Source organism: Acomys minous (genome assembly GCF_964271855.1).
Source record: "Acomys minous genome assembly, chromosome: 11".
NCBI classification, from domain to species: Eukaryota; Metazoa; Chordata; class Mammalia; order Rodentia; family Muridae; genus Acomys; species Acomys minous.
The window spans coordinates 116829139-116853317 of NC_140492.1; the positions used below are offsets into that span (position 1 = coordinate 116829139).

General features: G+C 45.9%; 2 long non-coding RNA genes across 4 annotated transcripts; one reads left to right on the forward strand and one right to left on the reverse strand.

The window, feature by feature from the left end:
• The first annotated feature begins 11113 nt into the window (after window positions 1–11113).
• On the forward strand, window positions 11114–15171 carry LOC311608607. The gene is made up of 2 exons (XR_014783048.1): window positions 11114–11443; window positions 14046–15171. It is a non-coding gene; the product is annotated as an uncharacterized lncRNA (long non-coding RNA).
• Window positions 15172–17768: 2597 nt separating this feature from the next.
• Window positions 17769–21652, reverse strand: LOC311608385. Of its 3 annotated transcripts, XR_014782943.1 has the most exons (4): window positions 21521–21652; window positions 20735–20799; window positions 19539–19956; window positions 17769–18686 (listed from the first exon to the last, which is right to left on the reverse strand). It is a non-coding gene; the product is annotated as an uncharacterized lncRNA (long non-coding RNA). The 3 variants fall into 3 exon arrangements; XR_014782944.1 differs by lacking the exon at window positions 21521–21652 and having other exon boundaries at window positions 19539–19797; window positions 20735–20821; XR_014782945.1 differs by lacking the exon at window positions 21521–21652 and having other exon boundaries at window positions 20735–20818.
• Between the last annotated feature and the right edge of the window lie 2527 nt (window positions 21653–24179).

A 24179-nucleotide genomic window follows, 5' to 3' on the forward strand; every position in this document is an offset into this window, starting at 1 on the left:
ATGAGGGTTGTAATGTCTTTAATAGACAAAAACAAACAAACAAAAACAAAAAAACCCAACAGGTTAGTTGCAGTTTGGTTTGCCCTTTTTCTAAGACAGGGTCTCACTGTGTAGCCTTGGTGTGATGGAATTCCCTGTGTAGCCCAGGCTGACCTTGAACTCATAGATCTTCCTACCTTCACCCACGCCCGTGCCCTCCCCCACCCCCACCCCTGTGGTGGAATGTGGGACCTTTTCCTAACCCTAACCCTAACCCTTGCCCTGCCGTTCTTCAGGGCTTTGTAATTTGTTTTGGGTGCTTGGGATTCAACCCGAGGACCTCTTGCATCCTGCTGGCTCTACCCCTTAAACTAAGACAGCCTTCAGGAGATGTGACAAGCAATGTTTAGAAGGAGGTTCTGATTCTGTATTCCTCACAGCTCCTCTCTCTCCCCCAGAGACACTGTTGAGTCTGTGATAGAAACGTGTTATCAGTGATGAAACAGCAAACCAACTGACCATATATGCTGCCTAAAAACAGTCTGCAGGACATAGAATCTACAAATCTTGGGTTATAAAACACCAAGACATAGTCTAGTTCTGAATTTTGTTTGTCTGTCTGTTTTTGGCTTTTTTCGAGACAGGATTTCTCTGTGTAGCCTTGGCTGACCTGGACTAACTTTGTAGACCAGGCTGGCCTTGAACTCACACCGACCCACCTGTCTTGGCTTCCTGAGTGCTGGGATTAAAGGCCCGTGCCACCATGCCTGGCTCTACATTAAAGCCTTTAGATCCCTCCATATATAACAGATGTTCCCTGCTTATTCCTCATTTCCAACAAGGTTTCGAATCATTAGGGAAATGCACCCCTTGCCATGTGGGTGATGTTGTCAATGAGAAGACTCACCCTGAGTGTCAGCACGCTTGGCCCCTGAATGCACCAGGCCTGCTCTTGTGCGTCTGTTCTCCCACACTGCTTGGCCTCAGAACCCAACCTATTAGGGTGGTAGTGATGGGGCTTAGGACACTCTCCCAAAGTACAGCACCTTGGCATTTGTGAGAATGGTAGACGCCAGAAGGTTCTCTCCTGCCTCTTTGCTGCCTCTCTAACATGAGACAAGCCACAACAGAATTCTGCTTCCTGAAGCAGATGCCCTGGAAGGAAGGAGTGAAAACAGGGACCAAGGAGAGTATAAGCAAGCTGCTCTTGCTAACTTCTGCTTCATTTGTTACCATTAATTCTTCCCCTTTTGTTCTGTAGAGCGCACATGTATCACCCACGTTCCCTTTTCTGTGGGTCTTCATTTCTGAAGGCACCTTGTGCCACATGAACTTAAAGAAAATCGGTTTGTAATCTTTTCTCCCTAATATCTTTTTTTTCTGTTTTTTTTTTAAGTGGTCTCTCTGCCATGATCCTGTCAACGAATGAGGAAAAACAAAACTTTTCTTGCCATAAGGTTATTTTAAGATGGTCCCTAAGAGCTGGGAGGTAGTGGCATATGCCTTTAATCCCAGCATTCAAGAGGCAGAAGCAGGTGGATCTCTGTGAGCTAGAGAGCTGCTTGGTCTACAGAGCAAGTTCCAGGACAGCCAGAGCTACACAAAGAAACCTCGTCTCAAAAAACAAACCAAAACCAACAACAAAACCCAAAAAACAAAACAAAAACCCAAACAACAAAAAAGTGGCTCCTAAGGACTCCAATCTCTCCTGACATTTGATAGTGTCTTATAACCTCCCTGAATTTGAGCTGGATCTAGTCCTCAATTTCCAAATACAGAAAGAACAGCATCTTCTTTCTCTGCAGCGGCTCTGCGGAACATGGGTTACTCTGTCCAGTGGCTGCAGCTGAGTTTAGTGCTGTGGGTAGTTGTTTTGTGTGAGTCACCTGAAACCCCGCCCTGGGCAGAAGCCATCTTTGCTTATGTGTATGGTATACACGGACATGAAGTGGAGGTTGGAAAGGGAAATTAATTTGAACCTTCTATACCCTCAGGTGTTTTCTGAGGGTTTGATTAATTATTTTATATTTGGTTTTTTCGAGACAGGGTATCTCTGTGTAGCCTTGGCTGTCCTGAACTCACTTTGTAGACCAGGCTGGCCTTGAACTCACAACGATCCGCCTGCCTCTGCTTCCCAAATGCTGGGATTAAAGGCGTGCGCCACCACTCCAGGCTTGATTATTAATTTTAATCCTCAAGTTAGTTGGATTAAGAAATGCCATGGTGGTGAACATGTTTAATCCCAGAGGCAGAGGCAGGTGGATCTCTCTGAATTCTAGGCCTGGTCTACAGAGCTCTTTCTAGGACAGCCAGGGCCACACGGGGAAACTGTGTCACAAAAAAACAAAAAAGAAAGAAAGAACTGCCTGGGGATTAATGAGGCTGACGTCAGCGACAGGATTTCCGGAGAGATTAGATCAAGAGGGCTCTGGCCTAAAGGTTCACAGTATGATGACATTATTGAGAGAAGCTGACAAATTAAGGGAGGAGGGGACGAGTCTACAGTCTTAAGTATGTCACTGGAGGCATGTCCCTGGGAACTAACTCTTGCCCCACTCCTTTCCTTTGACTCCCAACAGCATGGTTTTTATTAATGTGGTATTCTAGAAGCAGCTCATAAGTTGAGAGGTGCTGAGGTCTCTTTACTTTCATGAGATTCTTCATCCACTTTTTTCTTGCAGGAAGTAATTTCTAGGAAAACAGTGTCTGGGGATTGGTGAAACGGATGTGATTATATGCCAGTGAGTATTATTTATTTTATTTTTTTAAAAAGATTTATTTATTTATTATTATGTATACAGTGTTCTCTCTGTATGTACATCAGGCCAGATCACATTATAGATGGTTGTGAGCCACCATGTGGTTGCTGGGACTTGAACTCAGGACCTCTGGGAAAAGCAGTCAGTGCTTAACCTCTGAGCCATCTCTCCAGCCCTTAACTTAAAAAAAATATAAAATGACTCCTCTGTACCCTGTGTGATATACCAGAGCCAGAACTTTGCAGACCCTGCTCTTATTTTCACCAACTGGCCTTACGTTGGGCTCCCCCTGCAGACAGTAAAGGGAACTTTCCAAACTGCAATAGAAGGCATGGACTTCCTCCTTCCTGCTTCCTGGTGGTGTATCCTGAGGGAACAGTTTTGCCTTGGGAAGGTACGTTCGTTAGTCAGTTATTCATCATTATGAGATGTCAGGAGCATCTAGCTCACAGGTTTTGGAGGCCAGAAAGCCAGGCACCACGTCACAGGCTCTGACGAGGAAGCCCCACTGCCGCTGCTGCATTGCATCTTGCTGTAGAGTTCCCGTGCGCGTAGCTGTGTGGCATCTTTCACTATCATTTTAAACGCCGCCAGGATTCATTCATGGGATCTCCACTCCAAAGACCTTGTCTAACTTAATCCCATTTCCCAAAGACCCCACCTCTGAGCACCACACTGGGATTTAGTTTCAACCATAAGGCTAATACCAATTAGCATAAAACTTCTTTAATGAATCCAGTGGTGGGAGAGAGACAACCATATCCAAAGCATAGCATGTCCATATGCGTCTTCTAGATGATTCTAAACCACGCTGACAATATGAGGATTAGCTGCCATAAAGGGCATAGAAGACTGGTCACATAGAGAGCGTGACAGAGGGCTGGCTCTTGCTCTCACCGCCCAGCTGCATCTGCTTACTGCTCTTTTCCTAAGGTGTAGCAGCGGCAGCTTGCCTCCCCTTGGAAACACTAGCACCAGTCAGTGGGTGAACTCTCTTCAAAGATGGGCGAGTGTCAACCTGGTCCCACCTCACTTCCCTAGTCTAAAGCAGTTTAGGGATGCCTGTAAGCATTCGCTTAAGTCTGGCCTCTACTGTGATCCACCAGTTGCTCCCTGTAGCTGATATCTTCCATCTACAAGAGATTAACTTTGCTAATAAGGATAAATACCGATGAAAGTGAAGGGATGTAGGGGCTGGAGAGATGGCTCAGAGGTTGAGAGCACTGTCTTCTCTTCCAGAGGTCCTAAGTTCAATTCCCAGCAACCACATGGTGGCTCACAACCATCTATAATGAGATCTGGTGTCCTCTTCTGGCCTGCATGTGTACATGCAGGCAGAGCAGTGTATACATAATAAATAATTAAAATAGTATTTGTTTAAAAAAAAAAAGAAAAGTGAAGGGATGTAAAAAGACAGTTTTAGTACAAGAATTGCCACACAAACCACTTGAGCATCAGTCTCAGTGAGCTATTGGTGGTTTATTACATGAAACAACCCCAAGACTGACCATGACCAGGGACACAGTGGACTCCAGAGCCAAACTGTGACTCCGCCGGTTTCTAAGGCAGGTTTTAACAAGAAAAACTGTAACCCAGTAACAACCAGGTAACCAGATGGAAAGCAACAGGAGGGCAGCATTACATCACTTTAACTAGATAAACACAAGAAAAATTAGATCTTGTTCCAAATACATTGTATCTAGCTAGATAGACAAAGCATTTTTAAGCTGATTGGCTAGGATATTGGCTTGGGGACTTTCTACTCCCCACAGTTCAGGGAAAAAGGAACCTAGAAGGGCATTGTGGCTTTGCTTAAGTAGAACATATATTCTTAATTCAAGCAGAGCATTCAACAAGGATTGAACTGTAAGTAAAAGGCTGTTCAAGCTCCTAGGCAGGTGGAGCCTGAGAATCTGATCACAAGAGAGACTTAAGGCCAAATGGCTTCTGTTGTGCTAGAGATGAAAGCAGGTGTTAACAGAGGGGCTACAGTTACTCCATAACTAAAGTAAGACTGTGGTTTAAGCAGATTACAAGAACATTCCCTGCTGATTGAAACAGAGAGCAGGAGTAGCTATACTTTTATCAGAGAAAACAGACTATCAGTAAAAAGATGGGGGGGGGGAAGGGTTATTACTAGTGTAAAGTGGTTAACTGATGAAGACAGGTGGGCAAGTGTAAACATGCATGCACACAACACCAGAGCACCCACCTACAAAAAATAATTGCCAGATTATCTAGAGCAGTGCTTCTCAACCCTTTCACAGGGGATGCCTAAAACTAACAAAAAACACAGATATTTACATTACAGTAACAGTAGCAAAATTACAGTTATGAGTTAGCAAGGAAAATAAATTTATGGTTGGGGTCACCACAATATGAGCTGTATTTAAGGAAGGGCTGCAGCATTAGCCGGGTGTGGTGGCGCATGCCTTTAATCCCAGCACTCGGGAGGCAGAAGCAGGAGGATCGCTGTGAGTTCAAGGCCAGCCTGGTCTACAGAGTGAGTCCAGGACAGCCAAGGCTACACAGAGAAACCCTGTCTCAAGAAGAAAGAAAAAAAAAAGGTTGCAGCATTAGTAATATTGAGAACCACTGACCTAGATGGAGAGATGGAGTGCACAGTAGGGACCTCGGTACCTCACTTACACAACAATGGGCAAATCACCTAGAGTAGTCAATAAAGGAACATTGTTCTGGGTTGTACATCCGGCCAAAGAACCTGGCAGACACTACCACATATCCCTTCTCACAGCTGTAGAACACACATTGGTCTCAGGTGCACATGAAGCTCTCTATGTCAGACTCTTTTGTAAGCCACTCGTTTTAACAAATTTAAGAGGCTTGAACGCATATCAGGTATTTCTTTTCAGATCATAATAGTGTAAAATGAGAAATTACTTACATTAGGAATCTTAGGACAATACACAAATCAGTGGAAATTAAACAAAATGATTCTAAACAAACAATAGGTCACAGGAGAAGCCCAAAAGGCATTTGTGGTGGTTTGAATAGGAATGATTCCAGAAGACTCGTGTGTTTGAAAGCTTGGCCCGTGGAGAGTGGCAGAATTGGGAAGTGTGGCCTTGTTGGAGGAAGGGTGTCACCGTGGTGGCAGGCTTTGAGGTCATTTATACTCAAACTATGCCCAGTGTGGCACACAGTCTCCCGCTGCTGCCCGCAGATCAGGATGTAGAACTCTTGGCTCCTCCAGCACCATGTGGACCTGCATGCTGCCATGCTTCCTGCCGTGATGATAATGTAAGGCAGCCACAGTTAAGCACTTTCTTTATAAGAGTTGCCTCGGCTATGGTGTCTCTTCTCAGCAATGAAACACTAACTTAGAAATGGAGATGCCTTGAGACAGAGTACATTCTTGTTTGTTTGTCTTGAGACATAACCTTGTAGGTCAGGCTGGCCCTAAACTTTCCTGATTTTGTCTCCCAAGTGCTAGCATCCACATGGCCACTCACAATGGTTTGTAACGCGAAGATGTCCGTAACTTCACATTTCCAGTGAATTTGACACTCTCTGCTGGTGTGTGTGTGTGTGTGTGTGTGTGTGTGTGTGTGTGTGTGTGTGTGTGTGTTCATATATATGGGTGTTTTGGTTGATGTGTGTCTGTGCACCACCTGGGTCTGTGAGGGCCAGAAAATGGTGTCAAAGTCCATGGATATATATCAACTAGGATTTATTTATTTATTTATTGTATCTGTTTTTCAAGACAGAGTTTCTATGTGTAGCCCTGGCTGTCCTGAAACTTACTTTGTAGACCAGGCTGGCCTTGAACTTGAAAATCCACCTGTATCTGACTCCCAAGTGCTAGGGTTAAAGATATGTTCAGGACTTAAAATTACTTATTTTAGGGGTTGGAGAGCTGGCTCGGTAGCTAAGAGTTCTTTTTTCTTTAAAAAAATTTTCCCGGACAGGGTTTCTCTATGTGCCCTTGGCTGCCCTGCACTCTTTTTGTAAACCAGGCTGGCCTTGAACTCACAGCACCCCTCCTGCCTTTGTTTCTGCCTCCCAAGTGCTGGGATTAAAGGTGTGCACCACCACGCCTGGCTAAGGATTTATTTATTTATTTTGTGTACAGTGCTCTGCCTGCATGTACACCTGCAGGCCAGAAGAGAGCATCCGATCACATGGGAGATGGTTGTGAGCCACCATGTGGTTGCTCTTGCAGAGGACCCAAGTTCAGTTCCCAGCATCCATTTTGGGTGGCTTACAATCTCTTAAAACTCTAAGGGACCCGACTACATCCTCTTCTGGCCTGTAAGGGTACTTTCATGCACCTGTGGGTGTGCACAGACATACACATAAGTAAAACACAAATCTTTTAAAATGATTTATTTCAAGGGCTAGAGAGATGGTTCAGAAGTTAAGAACACTGACTGTATTTTGAGAGGTCCCCAGTTCAACTCCCAGAAACCACATGAACCAGCATAGATGGTACATAACCATCTATAGCGAGATCTGGTGCCCTCTTCTGGTGTGTAGGCATACATGCAGACAGAACATTGTATAAATAATAACTAAATCTTTTTTTTTTTTTAATTGACTTTCAAGAATACATGCATTGGCTGGGCAGTGGAGGCACTTACCTTTAGCCCCAGCACTTGGGAGGGAGAGGCAGATGGATCTGTGAGTTCGAGGCCAGCCTGGTCTATAGAGTGAGTTCCAGGGCAGCCAAGGTTATGAAGAAACCCTGACTTGAAAACAAAAGTAACAACAAGAACTCATGCATCGGAAAGCCAAGTGCACTGGTCCTTGCCTGTGATGTAATCCTAGGTGTTCTGAGAGCTGAAACAGGAGGATGGAGAGCTTGAAGTTTGAGGCCAGTACCAGTAGCTGTACAAGAAGAGCCTGTTTCTGAAAAAGAAATCAAAGGGAAGGAGGGAAACATTTAATTACATCTTTAGTTGTATAACTGTTACCATTTAGCATCATTTGGACTTTATCACATTTTGGACCCAGAAGTGGCTTGGTTGATCAAGCCATTTGCTGTGCAAGCTTGACTACCTCAGTTCAGTCCTTAGAACCCGCAGTGAGGGGCAGGGCCAGATATCAAATGCTGTCCTCTGACCTTCACGCATACGCTGTGGCATGCACGTGCCACCATGCACACAAACACACACAGCAACAATAATAGAAGTTTTTAAACATCTCTACCACTCTATAGTGTGAGGTCTCTTCCATGACCAATCTATAGCCGGGCGTGGTGGCACACGCCCTAATCCCAGCACTCGGGAGGCAGAGACAGGCAGACTGCTGTGAGTTTAAGGCCAGCCTGATCTACAAAGTGAGTCCGGGACAGCCAAGATAACACAAAGAAACTCTGTCTCGAAAAAACAAAAAACAAACAAAACCAAAAAACCAAAAAACCAAAAACCAAAAAAACAAAAAAACAAAAACCAAACCAAACCAAACAAAACAACAAAAGAAAATGAAGCAAACAAACAAAAAACCAACCCATCACCAATCCACAATATGTTTTCGATTTGCTATGCAAAATATGAAAAATGTTGCTTCAACAGAGAGAGAGGGAGGGATAAATCAGGCTGGCCTTGAGATCACAGAGATCTGCCTGATTCCGCCTTTGCCTCCTGCGTGCTGGGTTTAAAGGTGTGCACCACCACATCTGGCTATCACTTGTACTTTTTAAAATGTTATTTAAGAACAGACCCAAGGGCACACGCCTTTAATCCCAGCAGTCGGGAGGCAGAGGCAGCGGGAATCACTGTGAGTTCGAGGCCAGCCTGGTCTACAAAGTGAGTCTAGGACAGCTAAGGCTACACAGAGAAACCCTGTCTCAAAAAACAAAAAAACAGAAAAACAACATCAAAAACAAAAAACAAACAAAAAACCCCAACAAAACAAAAAACCAGAACCAAAGCTAAACAAAGAAACTGTTGCAGAGAGGTGTGGGGAGAACATGAACGCCAGAATGTGACGGCTCACGCCTGTAATCCCAGCACTTGGAAGGCTGAGGCAGGGGGATTTTGGTGAGCCTGAGTTCAGCCTGAGCTACAGAATGAGAGCCTGTCTCAAAAGTAAATAAATAAATAAAGAAAGAAAAAACTGGGTGGGGTAGTACACACCATTAATTCCAGGATTTGGGAGGTAGATCTTTGAGTTTGAGTTCCAGGCCAGCCAAGGCTCCATAGTGAGACCCTGTCTCTAAATAAATAAATACAGAGACTGAAAGAAAGGCGTGATGTGTCTTTAATTATTTATTTTTAAGATTTATTTGTTATGGATACAGTGTTCTGCCTTGCATACACACCTGCATGCCAGAAGAGGGGTTAGATGGTTGTGAGCTCAGGACCTCTGAAACAGCAGGTGCTCTTAACCTCTGAGCCACCTCGCATGTCTTTAATCCTAGCACTTGGAGGCAGAGGCAGACAGATCTCTGTGAGTTGAAGGGCAGTTGGTTCCAGGACAGCCAGGGCTACACAAAGAAACCCTTTCTCAAAAAAATCACATAAAACAAAATAAAGTACAATAAAAACAGCCTGAAAAAAAAGGAACTCCCCCCTTCCCAGAATATTCCTTCTTGGATGTCCATAAGACAGGCTACTGTAGCTCATTTTTCCAGTGGACTTCAACCATCACTGGCTTGACACAATCTCAATCTGTCTCACTCCTCCACCCATACCGTGAATGTTCTTTTATTTTATTTTTGAGACAGGGTCACACTATATAGCCTTCACTACCCTGAAACCTTCTATGTAGATCAGGCTGACCTTAAACTCACAGAGATCTGCCTGCCTCTGCTTCCTGAGTGTTGGAATTACAGGCATGGGCCACCACACCTGGTGATGCCTAGCTTTTTACACAATTTTCTGTCTCTAGCTCAATGGTGTTTATTCCACATTAGTTGACATAATAAATTTAAGTAACTTTACAGTCACTTAATAATAGGATTTTGAAGCTGGGGCATGGCAGCGCACGCCTTTAATCCCAGCACTCGGGAGGCAGAGGCAGGCAGATCACTGTGAGTTCAAGGCCAGCCTGGTCTACAAATCGAGTCCAGGACAGCTAAGGCTACACAGAGAAACCCTGTCTGGAAAAACCAAACAAAACCAACCAAACAAAAAAACCCCCAAAATTAGGACTTTGTTCTGAGAAGTGTGTCTTTTGGAATTTTTGTAGTTGTGCAAGGATATTATAGTATACTAGAAAGTCCAGATAATACAGGTCAATTAGTCCAAGTTGTTTCTTCATACATCAAGAGGGAGGAAAAATCATGTTTTTGTTTGTTTGTTTGGTTGGTTTTGGTCTGGTTTTTAGAGACAGGATTTCACTGTGTAGCCTTGGCTGTCCTGGACTGGCTTTGCAGATCTGGCCTTGAACTCACAGAGATCTGCCTGTCTCTGCCTCTCTAGTGCTGGGATTAAAAGCATGTGCCACGCCTTTAATCTAAGCACTTGGGAGGCAGAGGCAGGTAAATCTCTGTGAGTTTGAGGCCAGGCTGGACTACAGAGCGAGTTCTAGGACAGCCAGAGCTATTACACAGAGAAACTCTGTCTAGAAAAGCAAAAAATAAAATAAAATAAAATAAAAATTTAAAAAGCATGGCTACCACACTCGCCTCTAAAATTTCATGTTCTAATGTTCACTCCTGGTGTAACAAGACGTGCCGGTTTACAGTACTCAGTTGGTGCTTTCCTCAGAGAACTATTTCATACACGTGAGAACGTGTTACACAGTTATAATATAGAAAAGGAAATGCAATCCACTTGCAGAAAACATAAATTCCTATTTTATTTCCCTCTCATTTAGGTCATGTATCTGCTGTGCTGAGATTAACAATAAAGATAATAGAAGTAGAAATGTAATTCAGCAAATTACATAGAACTGAAGGTCACCTGGGCTGCATGAGACCCTCATTGGAAAGCACACAACACAACACAACACAGCATAACACACACAATCGGGTGGGCTTCGTGCTGCACACCATCAATCTCTGCACTCAGAAGAGGCAGGTAGGTTATCTATGGATTTGTGTCTAGTCTGATCTACGTATCACATTCCAGGCAACACTACATAGGCTACATAGCAAGACCTTGCCTCAAACTCCCGCTACAAAAAAAAAAAAAAAAAAAAAAAAAACCTCAAAGAAAACAGACAAACAGGGGCTAATCTTGACATCTAAGCAATCAACTAAGCGTCGGTGATCAACTAAATCTCAAGGTGCTTAACACTCCAACGAGGGATTTTCGTTTATTTGTTCATTTGATTTTTTCGAGACAGGGTTTCTCTGTGTAGCCTTGTCTGTCCCAGACTCACTTTGCAGGCCAGGCTGGCCTTAAACTCACAGCAATCTGCCTACCTCTGCCTCCCAGAGTGTTGGGATTACAGGCGTGCACCACCACACCCGGCCAACGAGGGATTATTGGAAGCGAGAAGATCCACCCAATATCTGGGCTGTACCCTCTCGTGGAAGCAGGGCGTGGTGGCACTAGCCTTTAAAACTGCTGCAAAGGCAGGGGCAGACATTCCCTCGCTGGTATTAGAACCACTTCTTCAGGACTCCGACACAGACCGAACGAAGACTTGCAGCTCCTCGGGAACCCTCCGGGCCTTCAGCACCAGGTCGACGAGGGCTACCCAAGAGACACCCAACTTCCCGCGTTGAACCCCAGCCAGGTTGTCACGCTTTCAAGTGTGAGCCAGCCGCTGTAGAACCACCCAGACTCCATCCAGTAAGCCGACCTAACGCTTATTCTGTCAGCTCTTTTCTTTTAGAGAACCTGACTAATTCCGCTATCTTCCGTGAGAACTATCTAAACAGTAACATCTATTAAAGGGTGTTTACATAAACGCCATCTTGTAAAATTACATCTGATATTGGCTTCCACGGACAAAGATAATTTAGAAGCACAATACACAGAGAAATTAGACAATTTCTAATTGGGGGGTCTCTCTCCTAACTACTGGCACCTGAGCCTTTTTCTTTTGTTTGGGGCTTTAATTTTTTTTAAATTAACTTTTGAACTTACAAAAAGGAGTAGCCGGGTGGTGGCAGCACGTGCCTTTAATCCTAACCCGCAGAGGCAGAGGCAAGTGAATCTATGAGTTTGAGGACAGCGTGGTCTACAGAGTGAGTTCCAGGACAGGCAGGGGTACTCAAAGAAACTATTGAGCTGTTACACAGAGAAACTCTGTCTCAAAAAACCAAAACAAACAAACAAACAAACAAACCAAAAACATATCAACATTAAATGTTTTTTAAAAATATTTTATTTATTTTTATGTATATGAGTGCTCCATCTCCATGCACACCCTCAGGCCAGAAGAGGGCATTAGATCACATTATAGATGGTTGTGAACCACCATATGGTTGCTGGGAATTGAACTCTGGAAAAGCAGACTGTGCTCTTAACTGATGAGCCATCTCTCCAGCCCCAGCTCTTTGCATTTTATTTGATGTACACTGGGGTTTCTCCTGCATGTGTGTCTGTGTGAGGGTGTTGAACTCCTGGAGCTGGAACTACTGACAGTGGTGAGCTGTCGTGTAGGTGCTGGGAATTGAACCCGGGTCTCCTGAAGCAGCAGCCAGTGCTCTCAGCAGCTGAGCCGTCTCCCCAGCCCCAGCTCTTCCCCCTTGTTCTTTGCATTTTGACCAGTTGTGTTATTCTGTACTGGTCTCTGCTTGTGCTTGTTGCAAAGAGAAGTTTCTTTTGGTGAGTGTTAGGAGCAGTGCTTCCCTGTGGGTATAAGGACACACATCTGGAATGCAGTTAGGAATAACTCTGGTTTAGCAGAGTGAAGCTGATGGGTTTTCCTCTAAGGTCCATGGCTTCACTCACCCCAGGGGTGTTGGTCTGGGTTCCAGAACCAGGCATGATTTCACTCTTGCTGAACAAACCTTAAATCTGATCAGACATCTGTGGGTTACTGCCGTGATTTGAATGCCATTATCGCACTTTTAGGGGTATCTTGCCTTGCTGGTTGTTGTGTGCAGCTCTCCTGGTGGCTTATCTCAGGCACTAGGAAAGCTAGTCCTCAGAGCGGGAGTTTCCAGTCAGAGGCAGGGCGTGCGGCCTTCAGCAATCAAGACTCACCTTCAGTCTCTGGGTCATAAACAAAGGGCAATAGCAACAGTGTATGATGTTCGTGAGTCTCTTGGACAATCCTGACCTGACCAATTTAAAAAGGGGCTTCTCATGCCTGGTGCTGGAGCTTTTGTTAAATGGTCTATAGTTTTGAGGGGGCTTGTGAGCCCAAGTGACCTAACATCATTTAAACTAAATATGTATACATACATACACACTTACATATGTATCCCATGAGGTTATAGCTTTTCCAAACATTCTTGGTGTTACTTTTCCCCTCTTCCCCCCTCTCTTTATGTCTTGACCTCCCTCTCCCTCCCCAATTCCCCCCTTCCCCTCCCCCCTTCACACTTGTATCCCTTGGGACTGTTTCACCTGCCTGGTTTCCTGGATTGCTCCAGGCTATACTCATCTGAAGATCTGAGTTAGGGCTTCACTGTGTGGACTAGACTGGCCTCAGACTCACAGAGATCCATCGGTCTCTGCCTCTGAGTGCTGGGATTCAAGGCGTGTGCCGTGATGCTGGCCAGCTGCTTGCTACTGTGCATAAATATGTATAAGGTGGAGCCCCTTGAACTGAGAAGTTTGGCAGCTGAAAACAAGACATAACGGTAGTGAAATTCTATTAAAGTCCTGGGGGTGGAAGCCTGCAAACCCAGCTACTTGGGGAGACAGGGTGACAGGAGGGTCACAAGTTAAGGCCTGCCTAGTACAACCAATTCAAGATATCCTGGACCTCTTTTTTTGTTTGTTTGTTGAGAGAGGGCTTCTCTGTGTGTAGCCTCGGCTGGCCTTGAACTCACAGAAATTTCCCTGCTTCTGCCTACCCGAGTGCTGGGATTAAAGGTGTGCACCACCACGCCCAGCTATCTCTGGCCTTTTAAGGAGACCCTGTATATTAAAATAAATAAATAAAGTGTGTGTTAGGATAAATCTCAAAGGTAGGATGCTGACCTGCAGACACACTGGATTCAGTTTCCAGCCCTGGGAAGGAGAGAGGGATTGGATGACTGGACTTCAACACTTGCAAATCCTCATTCAGGCGTCAGTTCCTTTCACCCCCTCATCCGTTCATCCCCCAGTCATTCCTGTGCTTGGGGCCTGGGGTTTCAGTGTCTGCTGTAGAGTTACCAGACATGATCTGTGCTACAGGTCCGTTTCTGGGGAGGTGGGAGTGGGGGTGGGAGGGGAAGGGGTTGGGCGGGGCTGGACCCCTCCCTCTCTGACACACCCAAACGTTTTTTTCTAGGCTTACCTGCTGTGAGAAGGAAACATGGCACAGCAGTGTCAGCTCTGCGTGAGGGAGGCCTGGGATTCAGCCAACCAGACACCAGAGTCCAGAAGCCTGAGAAACCTTCGTCCAGAGTGTTCCGGGGCCTGGCCACTTCCTCTGTATCCAAAGCTGGGACACATCTATGACGACCGCTGGAACTTCGACGCCAAGCAGCTTGCCAGGCCCTGCGGTCTTCTGAGTTGGGCCTGCCCAAGACACAAACCCGGAGAGCAGAGGACCCCGACGAGGGAGGGAAAACACCCTGCCCCGGGCTCCCACTACTGCAACATGGAGGGAGCCACGGGACTCTCCGGAAAAGCTAAACCCCTCCAGCAAGCCTGCCCAGAAGCCATCCGCAAAGCTTCGCTCCCTTAGGTCTCAGTAATCTAAGTAAAGACCACCGGAGCCTGAGAAAGCTGATGTTGGTGATGGACAGTGACACCTTCTGCCTGCTCCACGTCAGCCACCGCCTGGTGTACGGAGTCCTGCTGATGGCCAGCCCTGCTCCCAGTAGCAGTGATCCCCAGTCTTTACCTCCACATTCCTTTGGCGACCAGGAGCTGGGAGATTTCTTCAACCTAGATGCCTCATTGTGTCAAGACTGAGACCTTTAGAACAATCTCTAGTCTGTTCCCGGCCGGAGTCCCTCCTAAGAGACGGAGTCCATTGTCTATGCCCACGCGACAAGGTCTACCAAACTCTTTCGAGTTGGAGACCCTGAGAAACAGGCATGGGCCTTTTATAGGTTTTAGACAAAGAAGAGTTTTAAAGTATGTGACTGGTTTGCAGTCACAGGGGCGTTAGGAACTTTTTTAGTTGGGAGGGGTAAGTACATTCCTGGGAAAGTGAAAAATTTAAACACAAGCTGTAACACAAACTTGTGCTTGGGACAAACTGGACTCTCCAAGCAGATAAGGTTTACAGACTTTGGCCTTAATGGGTCGTTAAGGAGTGGGGCCTGGTTCCTTCAATTGGACAGCCCTTTGGACAGATGGGGACAGGTCTTACCTAAGCCTGCTTCTCCACATGTCATAAAAGGGCTTCTGTCTTCTGATATGTTGTTACATATTTGAAACTATCTTAATAAAAACATCAAAACAGATTTTTTTCCCGTGTCCTTCTGCTTGTAGAGAAAAACAGAGCTTTGGAGGCCGAGGTGACTGCTGGCTGGTTTCAGCAGCCCAAACTCTGTGGTTGCTCTCTTTGGAATGGTTCCAAACCCTTACTTGGTTGCTTCCCTGAATGAGTTTGACTGAGGAAACAGGGAATATATTCCTTCTCCTCCGTAGAGTGTCATTTCATGGCGAAGGCCCCATAGATGAACTAGACCTCAGCCATTGTGACTGTTGACCCTTGAGCAACTTAGGTTTTTGCTGTTTGTTGTTGTTTTGGTCTTTCTGTCTCCCCCACCCCCACGACACCAGATAGGGTTTCTTTGTGCAGCCTCGGCTGTCCTAGACTCGCTTTGTAGACCAGGCTGGCCTAGGACTCACAGCAATTTGCCTGCCTCTGCCTCCCGAGTGCTGGGATTAAAGGCGTGCGCCACCACACCTGGCTTTGTTTTAGTTTTTAATTAGTTAAGAATTTTTAAAAAAGATTTATTTATTATGTGTACAGATTTCGTTATAGATGGTTGTGAGCCACCATGTGGTTGCTGGAATAGAACTCATGACCTTTGGAAGATCAGTCAGTGCTCTTAACCTCTGAGCCATCTCTCCAGCCCCTAGTTAAGAATTTTATTAGAGATAAAGATATAGTTTGGTAGTAGAGGGCTTGCTGGTAGCAAAACTAACTGAGATAGGCATTTACTGTTTGTAAGTAAGATCAGAGGTAGATCTTCATAGGTAGATTTTGAGGATCCCTAGCGGATGGGAGGGCGGCGGGGCATTCTTTCCTGATGGAGGTGGCAGCGGATTTTCTGGCAGGGGAAGATAATTTTTCTTTAGTCATAGTGACCTCAAACACCAGGGAGTAGCCTCTCCTGAGAAAAAAAACTGGTAGGGATGGGTGAAAGCTGACCTCGGGTCCGGCAAGTCCTTCAAAATGTTTCCTTAGGCAGAGTGGGGTGGCACACGCCTTTAATGTCAGCACTCTGGAGGCTGATCACTTTCACTTTGAGGCCAGCATGGTCTACAAAGTGAATCCAGGACAGCCAAGGCTACACAGGGAAACCCTGTCTCAAAAAACTAAAAACAAAACAACAAAAACACCGGGAGGATGGTGGCGCATGCCTTTAGTCCCAGCACTTGGGAGGCAGAGGCAGGCAGATCTCTGTGAGTTCAAGGCCAGCCTGGTCTACAAAGTGAGTCCAGGACAGCCAAGGCTACACAAAGAAACCCTGTGTGAGAACACTTGGTGGTATTAAGGAAAAAAAAAAGTTTGATCCTGCAGCACCTATCCCGAGTATCCAGAGAAAGAGGAACCTGATTTTAACGCAACACGAAATTATTTCACACCAGGCCACTGCACTCCTGCCAGCTATCTCCTCTGTAACACCACACTTGTAAAAGCCGGTGGTTTGTCTCTTTGTAAAAAAAAAACAGCTGTGATGCAGCTCACTCATACAAAAGTGCCCATCTTTGGTGGCAATACCGCTGTTTGCCAGGAGTCGGCGCTCGCAGCACCCGTTCCCCCATAGCAGAGATCCCTCCTTCTAAGGTGGCTAGGGGCAGAGCCTTCCTTACGCAGCAGCATTTTGACAGCAGCGACCTTGGACTCATGGGCTTCTTGGTCACTGCACCCCTTGCACCCCTCATCCCCGTGAGATTATTTGTTTTCGTTTTGCATAGTGAGCTTCACCCCACTGCTGTTTGCGCAGTTAGATTCAGTTCCTTTTGGGATCTGTAAATTCACAAAATGAAAAGACCTTCCGTGTCTGGTATGGCAGTACACGCCTGTAGTCCTTGCACTTAGGGAGGCAGAAGCAGGAGATCCGAGTTCAAGACAAACTGAGTCTACAGAGAGTTCCAGAACAACCAAGGCACACAGAAACTCTCTCTCTCTCTCACTCTCTCTCTCTCTCTTTCTCTCTCTCTCTCTCTCTCTCACACACACACACACACACACATACACACATACAAGACACCCCTGGAGTATTCAGTGAAACCAAAGGAGACAGAAGGTCAGGATTCCCCTGAGAAAAAGGCTGTATTCGTATTTGGAGGGCTAGGGACTTAGGATGGCATTAGAGACCCTCCTTCTGCCCGGGGAATCCAGGCTGGAGGAGGCAGGGGAGGGTGGAAGTGGCAGGAAAGCATCTACACTAATCTGGAGAGAAGGGGCCTGGGCAGCTCAGTAGAAGTCCATGTTGATACAGCAAGAGTTCCCCAGATTCTCAAGGTTTCTGCCTGTGAGCAGGTTGTCTAATGGCCCAGCGTGCATGACCACCAGAATGCCTCCCAAGGTCCCCAGGAGGAGTCCTCTTGGAGAGGAACCAATAGTTAGCCCTACAACCAATACTATGCCCTACAATGTCTACTCCATGCCTAATCTTTTTTCCTAGGGCTATCTCAAACAAACATGCCAAGTGTGGTGGCACATGCTTTTAATCCCAACACTCCAGAGATAGAGGCCGGAGGATCTCTCTTGTGAGTTTCAGACCAGCCTGGTCTCCAGAATGAGTTCAGAGAAGCCAGGGTCACACAGAGAAGCCCTGTCTAGAAAACCAAAACCAAAGCAAAAGGGCAAATACAACACAAGTTTACAGGCGTTTAATAATTTTATTAAAAAACAAAAACCGGGTCAGGCGTGGTGGCACATGCCTTTAATTCCAATACTCCAGAGGCAGAGGGAGGCAGATTATTGTGAGTTTGAGGCCAGCCTGGTCTGCAGAGTGACTACAGAACAGCCAAGGCTACACAGAGAAACTCTTGTCTCTAAAAACCAAACCAAACCAAACCAAACCAAACCAAAAACAACAACAAAAAACTAACCTAAATACAGACTGATAAAGACAAAAATCGCCTTTGGGTATGAGCAGTAATAATGCTGTGACAGTGGGAGCTGACAGAGGATGTCCTAATTGCACTCCTCAGGTCTCCTGGGCTCCAAACAGTTCTGGGTGGCTTTGCATTTCTGCTGCTTCTTCCTGCCAAAAGCCCTCTGTAGCCATGGCCAGCAGCCTAGGCACCTGGGACTGTCAGAAACAGGATCCTGCTCAGGGCAGTCTCCAGCATCACTGGCCTCAAGGTGAAGTCCTTTGTCCCTGAGCAAGCCTGGTGAGGGTTGGCCTGGCTCCTGTGTTTCACTGTCTTTGTCACTGTCCACATCTCCTGGGGCCACTTGTGGTTCCTTCTGACTCTCACTGTGGAAGACTTCTGTGCCCCACTTCCTGATACAATTGAACCTGTGGTGATAGCTCAGGAAATCCCAGCCCTCAAATGCAGGGGGAAGGGTAACCCGTTCCCACTTAATGGACCAGCCCGCCTCAAAGCAGTGGCTTGGCTCTGCACAGCAACAAACTGGCAAAGACTTGGAATATCTCCGACTCAGGGATGGCAAGCCCTGTGCATTTGGTGGTCCAGGCTCTGCGGAATCTGATGAATCTTCCAGAAAACATGAACAGAACTGCCCCATGGCCTTGCCTTCATCAGTGTAACATCGAGGAAATTCCATGACCTTTTGATTTAAGAGAGACCAGTTAGTTACACTGTGACTTTTAGGTGCGGGATCTGGTGGTGTAAGACTTGTTTATTAAAAAAAAAAAAAAAAAGACTTGTTTATTCCCAGACCACAGGGACAGAAGCAGATCATCAGAGAGGGAGATAGAGATGGATCTGAGGTTGATGTCAGCCTGAAAACAGACAACACTAGTTCCAGGGCAACACAGGAAAACCAAGTCTTATCAAACAATCAAGAATGAAGATACTCAAAATAACATCTTGTCATTGGGAGCCAGCCTGGTGGCACAAGCCTTGAATTCCAACACTCCAGAGGCAAAGGCAGGCCAATTTCTGTGAGGTCAAGGCCAGCCTGGTATAAAAAGATGAGTCCAAGACAGCCAAGGTTGCACAGAGGAACCTTGTCCTAAAAAACAAACAAATGAACAACAACAACAACAAAAACCCTATTGGCCTGGCAGTGCTGGTGCACGCCTTTAATCGCAGCACCATGGAGGCAGAGGCAGGTAGATCACTGTGAATTCAGTCAGCCTGGTCTACAAAAGAGTCCAGAACAGCCAAGGCTACACAGAGAAACCCTGTCTCCAAAAACCAACAAAACAAAACACCAAAACAAACAAACAAGCAAGCAAAAAACTCCAAACCGCAATCATCTAGGATTAAATTATCTACCATTAAGCATTATAGGTACCAGGGTCAGATAAGGATTGGGGGAAGTGCTACTGGTTCAGGAAATCATTAGGGGTGCCTGGCTTAGAGAAACTGTGGTTACCCTAGAGGTCATGTAATGAAGTAATATAATGAATCTCTCTGTCTGTCTGTCTCTGAGTCACTTATTAGAATGACTTACAGACTGCAGTCCAGCTAGTCCCACGGTGGCTGGATAGGACGGAACCTCCTAGAATCCAGAGGCTCTTGGTCCCCGAGGCTGGATGTCTCAGCAGGTCTTCAGTAGAAGATGGGGTCCCAAAGACTTAGGCTCTAGTCAAGCAACAGACTTGCTAGCAAGGTGAGACCAAGCAGCAGAGTGGAAGACAGTTCTCATCCTTGCTCTTATATAGGCTTCCAGCAGAAGGTGTGGCCAAACCAAAGGTGTGTCCTCAGGGTCACTATGTGGATAAAGATGTGTGTCTTCACTGGGTGTGGTGGCTCACATCTTTATTCCCAGAACTCAGGTGGCAGATCCAGATAGCAGATCTCTCTGAGTTCAAGGCCAGTTTGGTCTACAAAGTGAGTTCCAGGACTACCAGAGCTGTTACAGACAATCTCTGCACAGGAAAAACAAAGATATGTCTTGAGCCAGGTGTGGTGGGGCACACTTTTAATCCCAGCACTTAGAAGACAGAGGTAAGTGGATCGCTGTGAGTTTGAGCCCAGCCTGGTCTAGGAAGTGAGTCTAGGACAGTCAAGGCTCCACAGAGAAACTCTGTCTTGGAAAAAAGAAAAGACATATGTAGTCCTTCCTCCATATCTGGCCTGTGTCTTTTCATCTCAACAGATCTGCATTAAAGGCACATATTCCTACCTCAAAAGTGCAGATCACTTCCTACTTTAAATTAAGCAAAAATTCCCCAGGGATGTGACTTTCCCTTTTTGGTGTTCAATTAATTCCACTTATAATCAAGTCGACAAGCAAGAATAAATCACCACAGAGACAGAGTTTATCCATGTAGCCCAGGCTGCTCTGAGCTCATTTTGTTGACTAGCCTGAAAACCAACTTAAAACTCTCCCTGCTTCTGCCTCCCTAGAAATGAGGTCAAAGGCACCTGTCACCATGCCCCTCTTGGAAATCATGTTAATAGTCCTTTGGACAGCTGGAATCTGGAGCAGACCCTAACTCTGACCTCCTAGCAGAGAAATGTTTAGGAGGAGAACATCTAAAGGAAGAGATTAAGAGTCAGACTTCCACCCTGCAGCCCCGTCTTCCTGTCTCGCTTGACTTTTTATGTCTATGTGTTTGTGATGACTACACATGACAATATTTCCATCCTATGCCCTGGCCTGGGGACACTGCTGCCACACTCATGTGTCACACATTCTCCTACCTGGAGACCTTCTAGTCTCTTGTGTCCATACAGAAGGCAGGAAGGGATCTGCTGAGAGGACGGGACTCAGAGTGCTCTGGACTGGAGTCACGTTTGCAGGGAAGCCAGACTGGAAAGCAGTTTCTGGAGGAACTGTCCAACCAGGGGTTTCTAAGTCAGGGACATCGAGGGCAGAAAACAATGGCTCAAGATCTTCCCCTGGAAGCACTGGAGGAGCCAGGAGCCACTGGTGTGGAATCCGAAGACAGCCACTTCCCACACAAGGATCAAAAAGCCAACACTACTGCTCTAGGTCCCGGCACAGGACATCAGCAGTGTGTTCCCTGGATGGACCACACGCACTCGCCTTGTCTGTGGTAGTCACAGTCTTGAAAGAAGTTGGGGAAGTCAAGGGAATGACTCTAGAACCCAGGGTTTAAAAACCCCACAAAAAAGACAAAATAAATTTTGAGAAGGCAAAGTTGTTTTAAGAGTACATAAACCAAAACAACCCATTGTGGGGCCAGATGAACCCAATGCAATGCCACACTCATGATAAGCAAGTCTGTGTGGAGGGACAGGAACTCCCTGCTGCTAATGTGAGTGTCTCTGCAGTAGCGAAAACCTAACCTCTCCCCCTGACCCTCTGGTGCACTTAGGTCAGCCTAGCACACCACTGGCGCCCTCGGGATGGCAGGTTAGTAGGGCTACCTTCATAGCCTGTCTAATAGGGACAGGAAACGGCTCAAAACCGCAGTACAAAGATGGCTGCTTACCTGCTGCGGAGAGTTGTTGGAGAGGAAGCACATTCAAAGACTTCAAATCGGGCTTCAGTGAACAAACCAGAATTTTCTGGGCCTGGCTAATCTCAGAAACTACCGAACTGCACTCTGAGGCAACCTCGGATCCAGTGTCATGCCTACTAATGCATATTACAGGATGTTTGATCCCTGAGATGGGGAACCGTAAAACAAACAAACAAACAAACCAACCAGGCTTTGATCCCATTGTGATCCCTGAGATTGAACTGTAAATCCCTGTTACTTGTGGGTTAGCCCTAACACACGTTTAATCCAGGAACTTTCTATTTATTGTAAACAGGTGGTTAAAGTGTGGCACAGCCAGGGTTACACACATCTTTAATCCAATTGCCTTCTGTACACAGGATTTAGTAAAATTGACCCTAGGTCAAGACCGGACCCCAAGAAACCAGCTGACCAGGATTAAAGAGTAGAAGGGACTTTGAGTGGACAGGTATTTGAAACAGTGTGTAGAGTGGGAGGGGTCTTTGGCTTTAGGTTTAGCTCTTGGGATTTTAGCTTGAGCTCTTAATCTCTAAGTAATCCCAAGTTTGCTGTCCCTAAAAAGTCAGGATCCTGAGTTTGATCCCTGGTTAGCCCTGGCTGAACTTCAAGTCTATGGAGACACAGGCAGGGCTAGAGCTGGCCTTTAGTTGTCAGTGCCCTAATCTCTTTCCCATCTGGCTTGACCTTGCTTTACTCCCTGTTCCCAAGTGGCCTGTCCAAGGAATCAGAAATCCCTGCAGAACTAAAGAAAAAGTAGTAAAATGTAGAAATTCAGTGACAAAGCAATGAAAAGTAAACCTGGATTTGTTCATTACGTATTCTGTCACCACAGGATCCAAAGTTTGTTTAAATTTCTTCTGAATAAAATAAGGCAATATCAGAATCCAGCCAAAGCTGATATACAGGGTGTGGGACTATTAGTTTAAAAAAAAATTCTCATTAAACTTTGCTGTGCCGTGTTTGTTTGTTTGTTTGTTTTTTTAGGGGGGTGTCTCATTTGTATTAAAGACAGAAGTTCTGAGAGGGTATTTTATTGCTAATGAAGAATTGTATAGCCATACACCCAGGTATGGTCCTTACAAAGGTAATGAAGGAAGGCTGCTATCCTCCAATGAGTTCATGATGTGTTATCTGAGTTCTCATACCTCTTACAAGGTCCAGAAACGTCAACTAGAAAAAATGGTGAAGATTCAAACAAATAAAGGATACAGGGACACAATTTTTTTTAAGGGTTTATTTTATTTCCTTCTTAAACTTCCTGAAAAGAAGTTCAGATAGCAAACTTGAAGACTGTAAGCGATGATGCTTCAATGTCCTCTTCTCACCTGCACCTGTGTGACCACTCTGTACCTGGTACATCTGTGCTTCACAGGTTAGATCTTATTGCAGGGAAATCAGTCAGTAGCCCTGGGAATACAGGAGAGGCACAATTGGAACCCACAGCCCAGCAAAGGACAACAGTAGTTGCTGTCTTAGGGTCACAATAGACGTTGCTCAAGCTGGAGCCCTAGTGCTCACATCCTTAGCCATGGTGTAGAGAATGCAAGTCAACCTGGAGGAAAAGGGTGGGCTGCACACTGAGAGCTAGCAAGGCCCTGGCATGTCCTGCACAGGAGAAATCCATGAGAAACAGTATAACCGACTCTCACAATTTGTTTTAAATAGCTATTCCCTTTTATTCTCCACAAACGCAGTGGGGCTTGTCATTTAGCTGCCTCCCTCCTTTCCTTCCTCCCTCCTTTTCTTCCTTTTTTGCTGTATTCCTCTCACTGTAATACCCTGTCTGTCCTAGACTGTGTAAGTCAGAGGAGCCTGGAACTCACAGGGAAAGGCCTGCATGGTCATGCCTAGCACAGATCCATTTCCTATTGAGAGGCTACACTTCCTGAAAGCCCAACAGTTCAAGTGTGATTATAAAGTGCCACCCTCTTTCAAGACTGGCAGTGCATGAAGGCCACACTCTCTAGACCAGACAGCTGAGTGTTCTGGATAAGGTCAGCACTGCCAGGACCATCCACCCCAGTGCTGTTTCTGCAGGTAGATTCAGTTCCTATGGGATCTGGAAATTCATTTAAAAAAAATCTTGCATGTCAGGTGTGGAGGTACCCACCTCTAATCTCTACCCTTAGGGAGGCAGAGGCAGGTGATCTGACTTCAAGACAAAACAAACTGAGTCCACATAGATTTCCAGAACAACCAAGGCACACAGAAACTATTACACACATACAGTAAAAGACACTGCAGGAGTATTCCATGAAACCTATGAAGACAGAAAGGCTGTATTTGTAGTAGGAGGGCTATGGACTTAGGATGGCATAAGTGATCCTCCTGTCCTGTCTGGGGAATCCAGGCTGGAGGAAGTAGAGCAAAGTGGAAGTAACAGCAGAGCCTCTACAGTAATCTGGAGAGAAGGGCCTGGGCAGCTCAGTAGAAGTCCACATTGATGCAGCAAGACTTCCCCCAGATTCTCAAGGTTTCTGCCTGTGAGCAGGCTGTCTTACTGCCCAGCATGCATGACCACCAGAATACCCAAGGTCCCCAGGAGGAGTCTTCTTGGAGAGGAACCAATAGTTAGCCCTACAACCCATATGTCCACTCCACCCCTTGTCTTTTCCTAGGGTTACCTCAAGAAAAATTAAACCAGGTATGGTGGTGCACGC